Here is a 13,590-nt window from a genome sequence, read left to right as displayed (position 1 = left end):
TAAACTTAAAATCTTTACTAATTCTTTTCCAGTGGTACCTTTTTACATCCCCAAGGATCCTTCACAGAAGCAGAAATTGTCATCGTTTAATAAACATTAAAAATTAAAATATTATATATTAATTATTACTGTGTATATCAATGTCTTATTCACTCTTTAAGTAAATAAAAGTAAAGTAAATACCTTAAAAGTCTTATTTTTAGTTATGTATTTATAATATTTAAAAATGTGCTAAATTGTCAATTAAGTAATCCTAACTTTTTTTTAACTGTCATTTACATCTTATTTACTAACATATTAAAAGTATTATTCATTACTTATAATGAGTCAAATTAACTTCGCCCGTTTCATTTTTGTTGACTTTAATTTGTGATCAGAATTAGAAGTTTTTTTAATTTTTTATTTTTTGTACTTTTTTAATTAATACTCTCACCATTCCAAGCCCAACATTGCTAATCACTATTGCTAACTAATCAATGCTAATTATAATGTTATTAAAAAATGCAAGAAACTTTTCTTTTTTGTATGGTTTCTTTAAACGTCAAATTACATTATTCATTATGGTGATTTATTAGTTAGCTAAAGCTTGTGCTAATTTAATTATCAGGGTAGCTATTTTTATGAACTTGCCTCACTTTGTGTAAAAACAATAATGGTAACACTCGAATTTTACATTTATTTTTCTTGTTTTGTACAGAACATGCACACTAAACATGTTCACTATACATATAACATGTTGTCACAGCCATATCACCCTGCAGCCCAAGACAGGTTACTCACTGAAGCTAAGCAGGGATGAGCCTGGTCAGGACCTGGATGGAGACTACTTAGGAAAACTAGGTTGCTGTTGGAAGTGGTGTTAGTGAGGCCAACAGGGGATGCTATGAGGATATGCTGCTTGTTGAAATTTGTCTATGGTGCTGATTTGGTTTAGTCAATTTACTTATGTCTCATGTTTTGGACTGTGGGAGGAAACCTGAGAACCCAGGGGAAACCCACGCAAGCACGAGGTGAACATGAACTCTAAAGACCAGAACCAGAGACATTCTTGCTGTGAGGCAACAGTGCTAGCCACTGGGCCGCCGTGCTGCCCTATAGAGGAAAAGAGGAGGAGAGGAGGTGGAAGGGGGGATTCTTCAAGACGAAGATGACTAAGGTAAGACACTTTGGTTATTTAAACTAAGTTAGGAATTGTCTGATTGGTGAATCATACGTTAGCTAATGCCCAGTTCAGACTGCATGATTTTCAAAGTAGTTGTGTCACAGATGTTTTCACACTGCATGACTATCTGGGCTAGCGTTTCGTCGCTGCTTTGTTTACACTGCAAGATGGATCGGCAACAGGGGCTTTCAGATTGCATGACTTTACTATAGGAAGAATCGCTGACAACTTCGTCCAAACTACGTCTCACAGCCAAAAACACTTCGTATATCTTTTGTTATTAACTACATAATGAGAAAGAAGCCTTTAATGGGGTAGAACATGTACATGTTTGCTCACCTGAGTTTAAAGGGAACTAGCCATTTATCCTCAACGTTGATAATAAACTTATTTCTTTCTGTATAAAACGTCAAACAGACACAGTTGCTCCTGAGTCCTGTCAAACCTCCACTAGTTTTTCCTCCATTTCGTGGGTCCAGATAAACCGAAAAAAGAGTGCTTTTAACTTCTCCCCCAGCCTCCCGCTGGCCTGCAGCAGGTATACACACACGCGCACACACAAGTGAAAGCTGCTCTCTCATTGGCTGTAGGCGATGGCTGATGTTATTTTCAGTCAAAACTCAATTCACACAGCATGATTTGAATCGCCAACAGCTCCAGATATTTAGCACGCCAAATATCTCGCAGGCATCGGCGACTCATCGGCGATTCTCTCAGATCGCGTCTTTGAAAGTTAATACTGTGTGATTGTCACTCACGTGCACGAGCACTGATTTGCCTGTGATTTCAGGCATTTGTCGGCGATTTCTCAAAACCTGTCGGCGAGCCAAAATCGGGGCTAAAATCACGCAGTCTGAACTAGGCATAATGCAGGTCCAGCCATGTCACTTATAAGCACATGATCCTCTTGAAATTAGCTTATAAATAAACTTCACTTTGAGTCAAAGAATTTCTCCATTAGTACATCAGATTTTACAGTGCACGATTGCACTTCTATGACTTTCCTCAAAATGAAAACTTACATACAGTAGTTCTCAGCAACTCAGCATTTAGGCATGTAGGCATGGTCAAGATGATCTGCTGCAGTTCACACCAAGCATCAGAAAGGGGAAGAAAGGGGATTTAAGTGATTTTGAACGTGGCATGGTTGCTGGTGCCAAATAGGCTGGTCTTAGTATTTTAGAAACTGCTGATCTACTGGGATTTTCATGCACAACCATCTCTAGGGTTTACAGCAAATGATCCACAAAAGAGAAAATATCCAGTGAGCGGCAGTTCTATGGGCATAAATGCCTTGTTAATGCCAGAGGTCAGAGAAGAATGGCTAGATTGGTTCAAGCTGATAGAAAGTCAACAGTAACTCAAATAACCACTTGTCACAACTGAGGTATAAGAAAGAGCATCTCTGAACCCACAACATTGGGACGCAAAACTTGAGGCAGATGGGCTACAGCAGCATAAGACCACACCGGTTGCCACTCCTGTCAGCTAAGAATGTGCAAATTGTAACCTCAGCTTACTAGTCTCACCAAAATTGCACAATAGAAGATTGGAATAACGTTGCCTGGTCTGGAAAGTGTCCTTTCCTGCTGCGACATTCGGATGGTAGGATCAGAATTTGGCATCAATAACATGAAAGCATGGATCCATCCTGCCATGTATCAGCGGTTCAGGCTGGGGGTGGTGGTGTAATGGTGTGGGGGATGTGTTCTTGGCATACTTTGGGTCCATTAGTACCAATTGAGCATTGTATCAATGCCACAGCCTATCTTTGTATTGTTGCTGACCATGTCCATCCCTTTATGACCACAGTGTTCCTATCTTCTGATAGTTTATTCGACATGACAATGAGTTCACTGTAATCAAATGGCCTCCACAGTCACTGGATCTCAATCCAATAGAGCACATTTGGGATGTGGTGAAATGGGAGATTCACATCATGCATGCACAGCCATCAAATTAACAGCAACTATGTGATGCTATCATGTCAATATGGACTAAAATCGCTGAGGAAAAATTCGGCCACAAGGGAAAAGGCAGTTCTGAAGGCAAAAGGGGGTCCAACCCGGTACTAAAAAAAGCCTTAAGGTGTACTTAACAACCTAAGTGGATATATATATATATATATATATATATATATATATATATATATATATATATATATATATGAAACAACTGGCAAACTAAGTGGCCAGTGAGTATATATATACAGTGTATATATATATATATATATATATATATATATATATATATATATATAGCAAAAAGGTACAGATAAGACCACAACATAACTAAGAGAATAAAAGAAAACATTTTCTCTTATCATTCTGAAATGTCTAAAAATCATGACATCAAAATGTCATAAGTGTCACCAAAATGACTGGCTGCTATAATCTGAACCGTCTGATATGCTGTCACTCTTTGACATAAAGCATCTGAGATGATTGCCAACAAACATGACGTTTGTCAGAAGGATTTATTGTGTCAGAATTGATTCTCTTTATACACAAAACGGAAACAATAACTGTTTTTGCAAATATCACAGTTAAATGTTCAGCTTGAATGTAAACAAATGTCAGGCCATTCAGACTAATATATTTTTGAAGTGACCCAAAACTACAATTGAATTTAAACATAATGATTGTTTCTTGTTTTGCTTACGTACGTTTTAGTAATTACGGTTACCAGTTCAGGAAATTAGGATAAAACTAAAAACATCAGAACAGACAACTATTCGCACAGCTGTCAGTGAAGATAGAGGGCAAATTACAGTTGTTTACATTTTAACACCAAAGCATGAGGATGATTTGTGTTGTCTCAGCTCCAAACACCAGGAAACAACAACAGTAAAGCATATACATTTCCCTGTAGACACAAACATACAAACCTTATTATCTCATTTTTGTCTCCCTGCTGTCAAGCGCTGAAATACACCATTGATCTTATTTTCAATAACAATCTTAGCTTGGGTGTGTAAATTATTACACACACACATATACCTGTGCATTGCATATGCCACATAATCTTTACATTGCAAGATCAAGGCTAGAACTTTCTCATTGTAATGAACTCAACAAATGTCTGATCTCTTATCATAGGCAACGCGCTAAAAATGTGCCTGAACAACAAAACGGCCAACAAAATGTGCTGTGCAAACATGTAAAATTATTCAGTTTGAAATGCAAATGTTTGAGAGATATCTGTGAGTATGTGTACTGTAATGAATAGAACTCTATTTTGAGACAACATGAAAGAAAATGAGACCAAGCGCTGTTCCGCATAAGCATTCTGTAAAATAGTAATGGTGAGGAATGCAGAGACACTCTAATGAGAGGAAAGACAGAGCCGTACAAAGGTGGAGATGCTCAAGAATGGCTATATAAAAACTTTAGCCAAACACATAAAACTTAATAAGAATTTAATGAAAAGACTGGAAAGTTAAGTTAAAGTCATTAGGATACATGATAAAAAATCCTCAGACCTCATTTTTACCTTGTTTTAGTAGTCTTCTGGGTAATATAGAAATTGCAGTTTTTTTATGTTTTTTATGTTACTTTTTTAGTTCATTCACTTGTTATGACCACCAGCAAAACAAATACCAAGGGGAAAACACAGATTTGACCCATACAAGGTCACAGTGTAACTTTTGTTGAAAATCTTTTGTTTTTATCTTAACTGTGAACTATTTAATAATTTAAGGCAAATATATATGACAGTGCATACTGTAAGTTTAAAAATTAGAGAGAATCAGTAAAACATGAATAATTCTCCCTTGTGTGTGAGCAAGTTGTAAAAAAGGTTAGCCTTAACTGCAAATTAAAATGTTATAAACCAGAACCATATACAGTATAAAACAGATAAATTAAAAAATACAGAAATTTACTGCAGTTTTCAGCTGAAATGAATCTTGATAAATAATTTTTTAATAATTATTGTTTTTTTTCTGGACTGGAAAAGTCATGGTACTTACAAACAAACAAACAAAAAAACAAACAAACAAAAAAACTAACTAACTAACTAACTAATAAATAAGTTATTAAATAAATAAAAAAATAAGGCGATTTGTTCCTGTTGTCGCAACCCCTGATTAATAAAGGAACTAAGCTGAAAAGAAACTGAATGAATGAATAAATAAAGAAAGAATGAACGAACAAACGAATAAACGAACAAATGAAGCTCCACTGAATGTTATCACTTCAAAACACTTGAGGCAAAGTGCACAACCCAACAAACGTATGTGTATACTGAGGTAAAAATCCTGTGGAACACAGATGAACATAAGAGCTCCTAAAAAGGTCACACAAGGCTGCATTAGCAAATTCATACATTCTTTAACCCTATTAATCAAGTTTAAAGAAGGGTTTAGTTCAGTAGTGGAATGTTATTTTGGTAGCACTTTACAATAAGGTTCTTTTAGTTAATGTTCAATAATCTAACATGAGCAAACTGTGAACAATACATTGATTACAGTATGTATTTATCTTTTTTAGTATTTACAGTGTATTAACTAATGCTGACAAGTATTATCTTATAATGTTAGTAAATATGTAAACTAAAATGAACTAATATTTATTATTATTATTATTAATATTAATAGTTTAATAAAACATTAGCAAAATCACATTTATATGCATTTTACAAGCATTGTGGTTGCATGAAAACTTTATCATTAGACTTTTTTTAAGCTTCTTTAAATCATTTATATGTTCTTCACTCTATGAATAAATATATTTTTTTAAATCTTTCACCAAAAGGTTTGTATAAGGCATTGCTACAAAAAATACATTTAAAACTTTTTTAATATTTAATATAATTTCCATTTTTGTAAAAATGTCACTACATCAAATATATTTTAGGAACCTTGTTGATATTTTTTGTTCTTGGTACACTGTATATCCCCTCTTACTTTTTAACAGCATGTACTCTCAAGCTGGCATGCAGTCTACAAGTTCGTGCCAAACCTGATCTAAGTTTCCCCAGCATGATTTGAAAACAATCCAAAGAACATTCAAAGGAAACTGAAAATTTGACCTTTTGTGCAAAGAAGTTCAAAAACATTTGACACTCAATGTCAAAAAGGTGGTGTGTTTTTATTTGAATATTCTGACGTCACTCTTTTTTTATAAAAACCTAAATCTTTGCTGTTTTTTTTTTTTTTTTTTTTTTTACAAAAACCCAAAACTTAGACAAGAAAAAAACCTACCTCATTTTCAGTGTGTCTCAGAATGTTGGGCGCACTTTAATGATTTAAGAACTTTTAGACCAGGTGAGTATTCCAGAAAGCATGTTTTGTGACTTATTTGGGTAAGTTTGAGAGCAAGTAAGTGGATAACCTCAGCTTTGGTTCCATCAGTGGTAACTTCTCGGGTAAATTAAGTAGCCATAGCAACTTACTCTCTGAAGATAACCTGCTCCGGAGTAAGTTGCTATGTTCCAGAGTTTGTCTGTTTCAGAAAGTTTCCTAAGCATTGCTTGCTCTTTTGATGAGAATTTTGATGGACGTATAAGCACAGAAGTTTTTTTTTTTTGTTGTTGTGAGAGGGTTATAAGTTTTCATAACCAAATGTATATTTAAATGAACATTGCTGTTTTTCAAAAGAATCATTAATGTGTTTAACAAACCTTTTGAAATCAAACGTGACAAACAACGGGTCTGCGCTTACAATAGAAAACATTCAGTGCAGCTCTTTGTGTTTGCGTCCGGGCATATTATGCAACTGTACAATTTGGCAATAGCGTGTAGGACTATCTGTACAGTATGCCTGGCACTGAACTGTTTTACACACTTTTATACAGTTTCTTGATCATAAACCACTGCGAATCATTACACAGATGATTCAGAGCATTGCAACATCGTAGTGCACAGTGTGCCATTAAAGAATGTCAGAGCGCATAGCGGAGCGAGTTCGAATCTCATAGAGATATTGTGTTTTTCTCTCTTTCTCTCTCTGCACCCCTCACATTTTTCTGTAGCTTATATATATGGTTCTCAAATCTGATTGGCTGATAGTAATATCACATACAACCATATCACATACAACCAGCAAAAAGCAGACACTACAGATCTAAAGTTTAAAAGATGCACACTCAACTGTTTAACTGTCAGCTTATGATTTGAATCCGGAAGAAAGTAGTTCTTCATTCAAAAGGGTTTTTGAGACTCTCCATGTTTGATTTAGTTTTTATATACACAATTATGCTGTCAAACTGTTGTATAAACGTATTATCACACTTGTAGCAGTGCGATATGGCTGTATATCGGCACTGGTGGGGGCAACGGATGCCTCCCACTACACTGTAAAAAATAAAATCTCAATTTGTTCAGCACACTGTACTTTTTCTGTCATATATACTAAGAATTGTGAATAACTACTGATCTACATAAAAATATATGTTATGTCAATAATATTCGCTAAAATGTTATGTCTACATGTTTACCAGAGTTTTCTGGACATACATTTTTGTGTTGAACAGGTATGTTGATATTTAAATAAATTGCGCATGCGTGACGCGACGTTTGAAAACGGCGCCAACCCTCCCCCATATTGACCATTCGTTTCGCTCCTCATCTCCATTTTGTCTTGGTGCCATATCGGACTTCTCATATGTTTTCGACTCTTCGAAGAACTAAACATTAACTTGTTCCTGTAGGTGAGTAACAACACTTATTAACACTAATTCTATGCATGCAATGAATTTTACTATATTCCCAACCTGACGGTTTGTTTTTAGCGACGAGAATTGTTGCATATGCTTAAGTTTCAAATGCAGTGGGTAATTAATGTGGCCTATAGTTTCAGCTAAGTCCAAACTCTTAAATGTTTCCGTGTATTCATGACATGAGTGGCGGAATTAGGCAGAGTCAATCGCTCAGGGAGGCATGTAGACCCCGCGCGACATCCTTCCCGCCCACGCCCGCACCTTCGAGAGGGCGGAGGACCGTGAGGTCGGCACAGTCGTTTGCCTAACGCCAGTTAAGCTTGTGCCACTCCATAAGACATTAACGTTAACAGTTACTTGGGAAAAAAACGGAAACTGCTTTTCTGTGCCGTTTAAGTTTAAAATGTTTCATGTTAACACTAAAATGACATCTTTATGCTTAACTGTTAATCACTGATAAAAGATAGCTAACTTGGGACCATAGTATTAACACATTTACGTTAGGGAATTCGGAGGTTTTGTTTGTTTTTAGGTGAAACGTTTTCATTTCTCTAGCGAGTTTTCACATTTTTCTCATTTTACGTGCTTCTCTCTGTGTGTGTACCGCCTAGTGATGGGTCGTTCTTGAACGATTCGTTCATTTTGAACGAATCTTTTGTATGACTCGAGAACGACGAGTCCTCTCTGGGAGTGATTTGTTCACTCGCGCATGCGCACATTTGTGCAGGTGGAGGAAAAGATTAGTTCATTTATCGAGTCCTCTATCGGGTTTAAGTCATTCGTTCATCACTTTAAAGACATTAGGCAATGAAATGCAATCAGAGCCGGAAAAAAATTTAAATCATCTTTCGAGTCCTAAGCGTTAAGTCATCTCTCTTTACATGCTGTCACGTGATGAACGAACGAGTCAAAAACCAGATGACTCGAAAGGTGAACTAATGGCTCCTTTCGGTTCAGACTGTGCTTTGGTTAAGCTTATATGGGTCTGTCTGTGTGACGTAGGCGAACCCCTCAAATTTGAAGACCTGACAGAAGAGCTGAGCTCACATAATCATAGACAAAAGACTAGGTAAACAAACGATTATTTTCTTTTTCTTATAGCATTCAAGTTATGAATGGGCTAGTTGTGGATGCGTTTGGAATAACTTGTATCATTTTAATAATATTTTGACAAATTGATGGAAATGACTTGAAAAAAAGATTTATTCATCTCAACGAACGAGACTCAAAGGTCCAAATCAGTAATATGATCTGAACTTCCCATCACTAAGAGCGAGTGAGACCGTAAGTTGTACTTATAAATTTGTGACGCATATATAAAGCACGGATATTCAGATTATATTAGATAAAGTAATATGTAAATGTAGTTTATATATATATTTTTTTATAAAATATTGCCTAAAACGTTATTTAATCCTGTCAAATTAATATAAATAGTTCCTATTAGGTTTAAAATAGTCTTAATTTCAAATAATATATTATTACTAACTATATTACATTATTTGTGGACTCCTCTGTATACATCAATATCATATATTGATATTAATATCATTGTCTGCTCCCAAACGTGTTTCATGTTAAAATATGGGGGCATAAACTTGAAAAATGTTTAAAACTTATTTCTGTTTTCAAGATAATCTTCTCAAGACTTCATGCAGTGTAAAAACTGCAAATTCAGCACTTCAAGTGAAGATGTCCTTCTGAAGCACTATCAGCTACATCATCATAGAATTTCCAACTGGCCCTGTCTTTACACGGAGTGTGTTTGTGCTTTAAAAACTGCAGGTGCTTTACGATCCCACTTATCTAAATCACACCACAACACTGATAGAGTCATTTGAGATCTTTCAACTTTTAATTGTGGACTATGTGAATTTCATAAGATTTGTACTGAAAAAAGATTTTTTCTTCATCTACATAATCATCTGAAACGTAAAGAAGTTAATGCAGAAGAGACATGGCAGCCATAAGTGAATAAGCCTGCACTCTTTTTTCAAGAACAGGTAAAGATAATTTTTTTCTTTCTTATTAGGCTTTAAGTTTACAGAATGCAACATGCTCTGTTTACAGAAAAAATTGATTGCTGTAAATCTGGTTGGTTTGTTTTAAAAAGATCTGTGAGGAATTTTTCCGCATCACCAACAAAGACCTTCTAGGAGTCTCCATGGCAGCCACTGACAAGTACACACCAAAGCTTCTGAAATTATACAGAGCCAGAAAAGGAGCGTTTGGACATGAAATGGAAGAGCTCCTGGAAAGACTTGATGAAAGGGCAAGTTAATAATTTTCATTATTTACATGTTTTTGATCTATGTAGTTGATGATATTTCAGTTTTCATTCTGTGACTTTTTGGTTGTATCTTTTTTATGTTTTTGCAGACAACAGAAATTGTTAATCACAGAAGGACTTCTGCTTTGGAGGGCCTGCCTTTGTTTCTTCGAGAGAAACAAACTAACCTTTTCAAGAAATGTAAAGTAGGTATCAAACACTTTAAATGGTTTAAAGCATGAGTGTCCAAACTTGCTTCTGTATTGCTGGTGTCTGAAAAGTTGAGTGCCAATCTATTTGGAGCTTTCATGAAAACTTTTGATTAGCTGAGTTAAAATGTTTAATTTAGGTATCATTAACAGAAATTACAAATCTTCTGACCTTAAGGTATAAGAAGTAAATTTACGTATAAACGTGTCTTGTAAATTTCATGATTCACAAGTATCTTGTTATTTTTAAAAGATTGATATCAGGTTCTATATTAGTACCAATTTAGACCTGCTCACTGATTTATGCAGGTAGTTAAGGGAAAGAACATGTAAAATAGATGCAAGAGAAACTGTTGCTTTGTCTGTTATTACATAAAATTAGAGTTGTGCCGAGAGTCTGAGACGTTATTCTTGTCAACCAAAATGGCAGCTGTTGTATTCAGAGTACAACATATCAGCATTTATTTATTTATTCATTTATGACAGTATTTTAAAATAAATCACTTAAAATATTTAAACTCCAATTACTGCATTAATGTTGCATATGAATCCTGATGATTTATGCGTTTGTAGATCTGGGCTCCTTGTTATTTACATGTTGTCAGTTTAATTGTTACATTAACTTTTGCTTAATGATTTGAATTATAACACTATGTCTTCCTACAGACAAACTACACATTACATAGCATTGTTATGATCATAACTATTTGATGTAACTGGTCATTTTGCTTAACTGCAATTAAGTTTGCATGGTCATTGTATTATGCTGGTTTATTATTTTTACAGAATGTTCATATTTCTGAAAGATAACTATGTATTTTTAACTGAATAAATAACTTTATTACAATTATTTAAATGTGTGTGTTGTTATAGCCCTATACTAAACATATAATATCTTGCTTGTTTGTAGATAAAGTACTATAATGACTTTCTATGCTCAAATATTCTTATTGTGTTTTCACAGGAAACTGAAGATAGAACAAAGGGCGTATCAGTTGGCATTCTCTATTTTACGGAAGATGACTCCCGGGCAGCATCACCAGTGATCCAGAACATTGCTGTTGTACTGGAAGAGGTTGTTGTTTTGGAAGACATTCCAGATACCTCAAGTACTGTAGCATACCTCTTTGGCCTTCTTCATGCACTCAACTTTTCCTATCCCAAAGAACTCTGGTACACTTTTGACACAATTCAGAATGTTTTCATGGAGCTTGGGACTGTATGTACGCAACGTTAGCTTTCTCTTAAAAACAAGATGTTAAACTAATACTGTAAACAGTGTTGTGTCAATGGTCTGATGTTACAAAGACGTAATGTACAATTTGAGTACTAAATCTGATTCATGAGAGCCACTGTTTAGGCACTGTGTTCAGTTAAATGGGTAACATTTCATAATAACTACACACTATGAATCATTTATTAAGCATTAGCAAATAGTTAGTTCATTATTTGTTAAGTATTAACTCTAATAGGCATTAATAAGCACTTTATAAATACAGCCACAACTGGCTATATTCTTAAATTGTAATTAATTGCATTTTCATACTTTGTTAATGATTCTTTTTTTCATTACATAAGTATTGCATTATTTACAAACCAGTTATTTAAGAATAGGTGGTGGTTTTTTCCAGATCATTCAGAATGTGAAAGTACATTATTAATAAACTATTCAAATAACATTCATATATCTTATTATTCAGGCATATACTATTAGTTTATTTATATATTAATACACGCTTTATTAACTCGATTTCATCCAGTTTTGTGACCTAAAGTGAGGACTATTTATGCTTTATAAATCCCTTATAAATGACTATTAAAGGCTCAGTTATATTCCGAACAGGGAAAAAGAGCATGAACTATTTCATTCATTTCTGTTTATTTAATGATACACAAATGAAACTATCAAATTAAAAAAAATTCTTTGCAACCTTATCTAAAATGAAGTTACTGTACAGTTTAAACTTTACTAAATAACACTGAAATGTTATATCATAATATATTGTTTTATCCAATTTTATTCAATTGTATTTATTGCTAATTGTATTTTGACATTTCTGTTATTCGGCGATGTTTAAAGTTTACAGTAATTTTATTTTTTTAGATTAGATTGCAAACATTTATTGTTCATTTGATACTCAGCTTTTAATTGTCATTTATAAGAGATTTATAAAGCAAAAATAGTCTCACTCTAGATTAGGTCACAAAAATGGATGAAGTTGAGTTAATAAAGCATTTATTAACATACATAGTAACCATTACTATATGCCTGAATAATAAGATATATAAATGTTAATTTGAATAGTTCCATTAATAATTTACTAACTCATGCTGAATGATCTTAAAAACCACCAGCTACACTTAAATACAAATGGTTTGTAAATAATGCAATACTGAATTCAGTAAGGAACAATTAATAAAAAGCAAAGTTTGAAATACAATCATTAGCTTATAACAGCATTTGTAGCTGTATTTATAAAGTGCTTACTAACGTCTAATAATGTAGAGTTAATGCTTAACAGATAATTGATTAACTATTTGTTAATGCTTTGCTAATGATTCGTAGTGTGTAGTTATTATGAAGAGTTACTGTTAAAGGTTTTAAAATTAAAAGGTTTACATTTTAATATTTAAATTTTGTCAAGACACCCAAGCACTTAACTTTTGTTTTGGTTTAAATGTTTGTGGAAACTGGTGTCCAAATCAACCCTTTTGTTTATAATTTGTGCATAAAAGCATTCAAAGCAAATTAAGTTTGTGTTAAATGCAATGTTTAAATTGTTAATTTCTGTGCTGTTGTTACAGTTAAAATGTTAAAGCTTGCATATGTGCCTGCAAATTAGCAGAAAAGTCTGTATACTGCAAAGTTTGTAATTTGAAGCACTTTTCGTATAAAATATTTACAAATGTTTGTGCTATTTCCTGTTGTAAAGCTTATTTATCTGTTGCTTTCAGTGGAAATAAATTGAAGAAGTAGTAAGTTTGTGTTTGTCATTTGTAAGTAGAATGATTAAAACAGAATGATATGCTAACTAGTACTAATTACGTATTTTGCAAATTTGAAAAAAAACATCCACTAAACAGAAAAAAATTAATTGACTCAATTGCAGTAACTGTTGCTTTAGTTGATGTGACAAGAATATCTTTATTAGTATAATACTATAATCAATATTGCATGAACAAAGAAAATTATGTTAGCTCAACTAAATATTGTTACTGAGAAGAACTAAAAAACAGTTGTTGAGACAACTCAAAGTTCTTACTGCATCAAGTTGCCTTATTTTTTTATG

General features: G+C 33.8%; 1 long non-coding RNA gene across 2 annotated transcripts; it reads left to right on the top strand.

Moving 5' to 3' along the window:
• The first annotated feature begins 7,733 nt into the window (after window positions 1-7,733).
• On the top strand, window positions 7,734-13,280 carry LOC137490899 (uncharacterized). Of its 2 annotated transcripts, none has more exons than XR_011010932.2 (6): window positions 7,734-7,813; window positions 9,456-9,607; window positions 9,761-9,825; window positions 9,936-10,094; window positions 10,202-10,297; window positions 11,265-13,280. It is a non-coding gene; the product is annotated as an uncharacterized lncRNA (long non-coding RNA). The 2 variants fall into 2 exon arrangements; XR_012383579.1 differs by lacking the exon at window positions 7,734-7,813 and adding an exon at window positions 8,867-9,106.
• The last annotated feature ends 310 nt before the right edge of the window (window positions 13,281-13,590 follow it).

This window comes from Danio rerio, chromosome 1, assembly GCF_049306965.1.
Source record: "Danio rerio strain Tuebingen ecotype United States chromosome 1, GRCz12tu, whole genome shotgun sequence".
In the NCBI taxonomy this organism is placed as follows: domain Eukaryota; kingdom Metazoa; phylum Chordata; class Actinopteri; order Cypriniformes; family Danionidae; genus Danio; species Danio rerio.
This window is presented reverse-complemented; position numbering and strand designations above follow the sequence as displayed.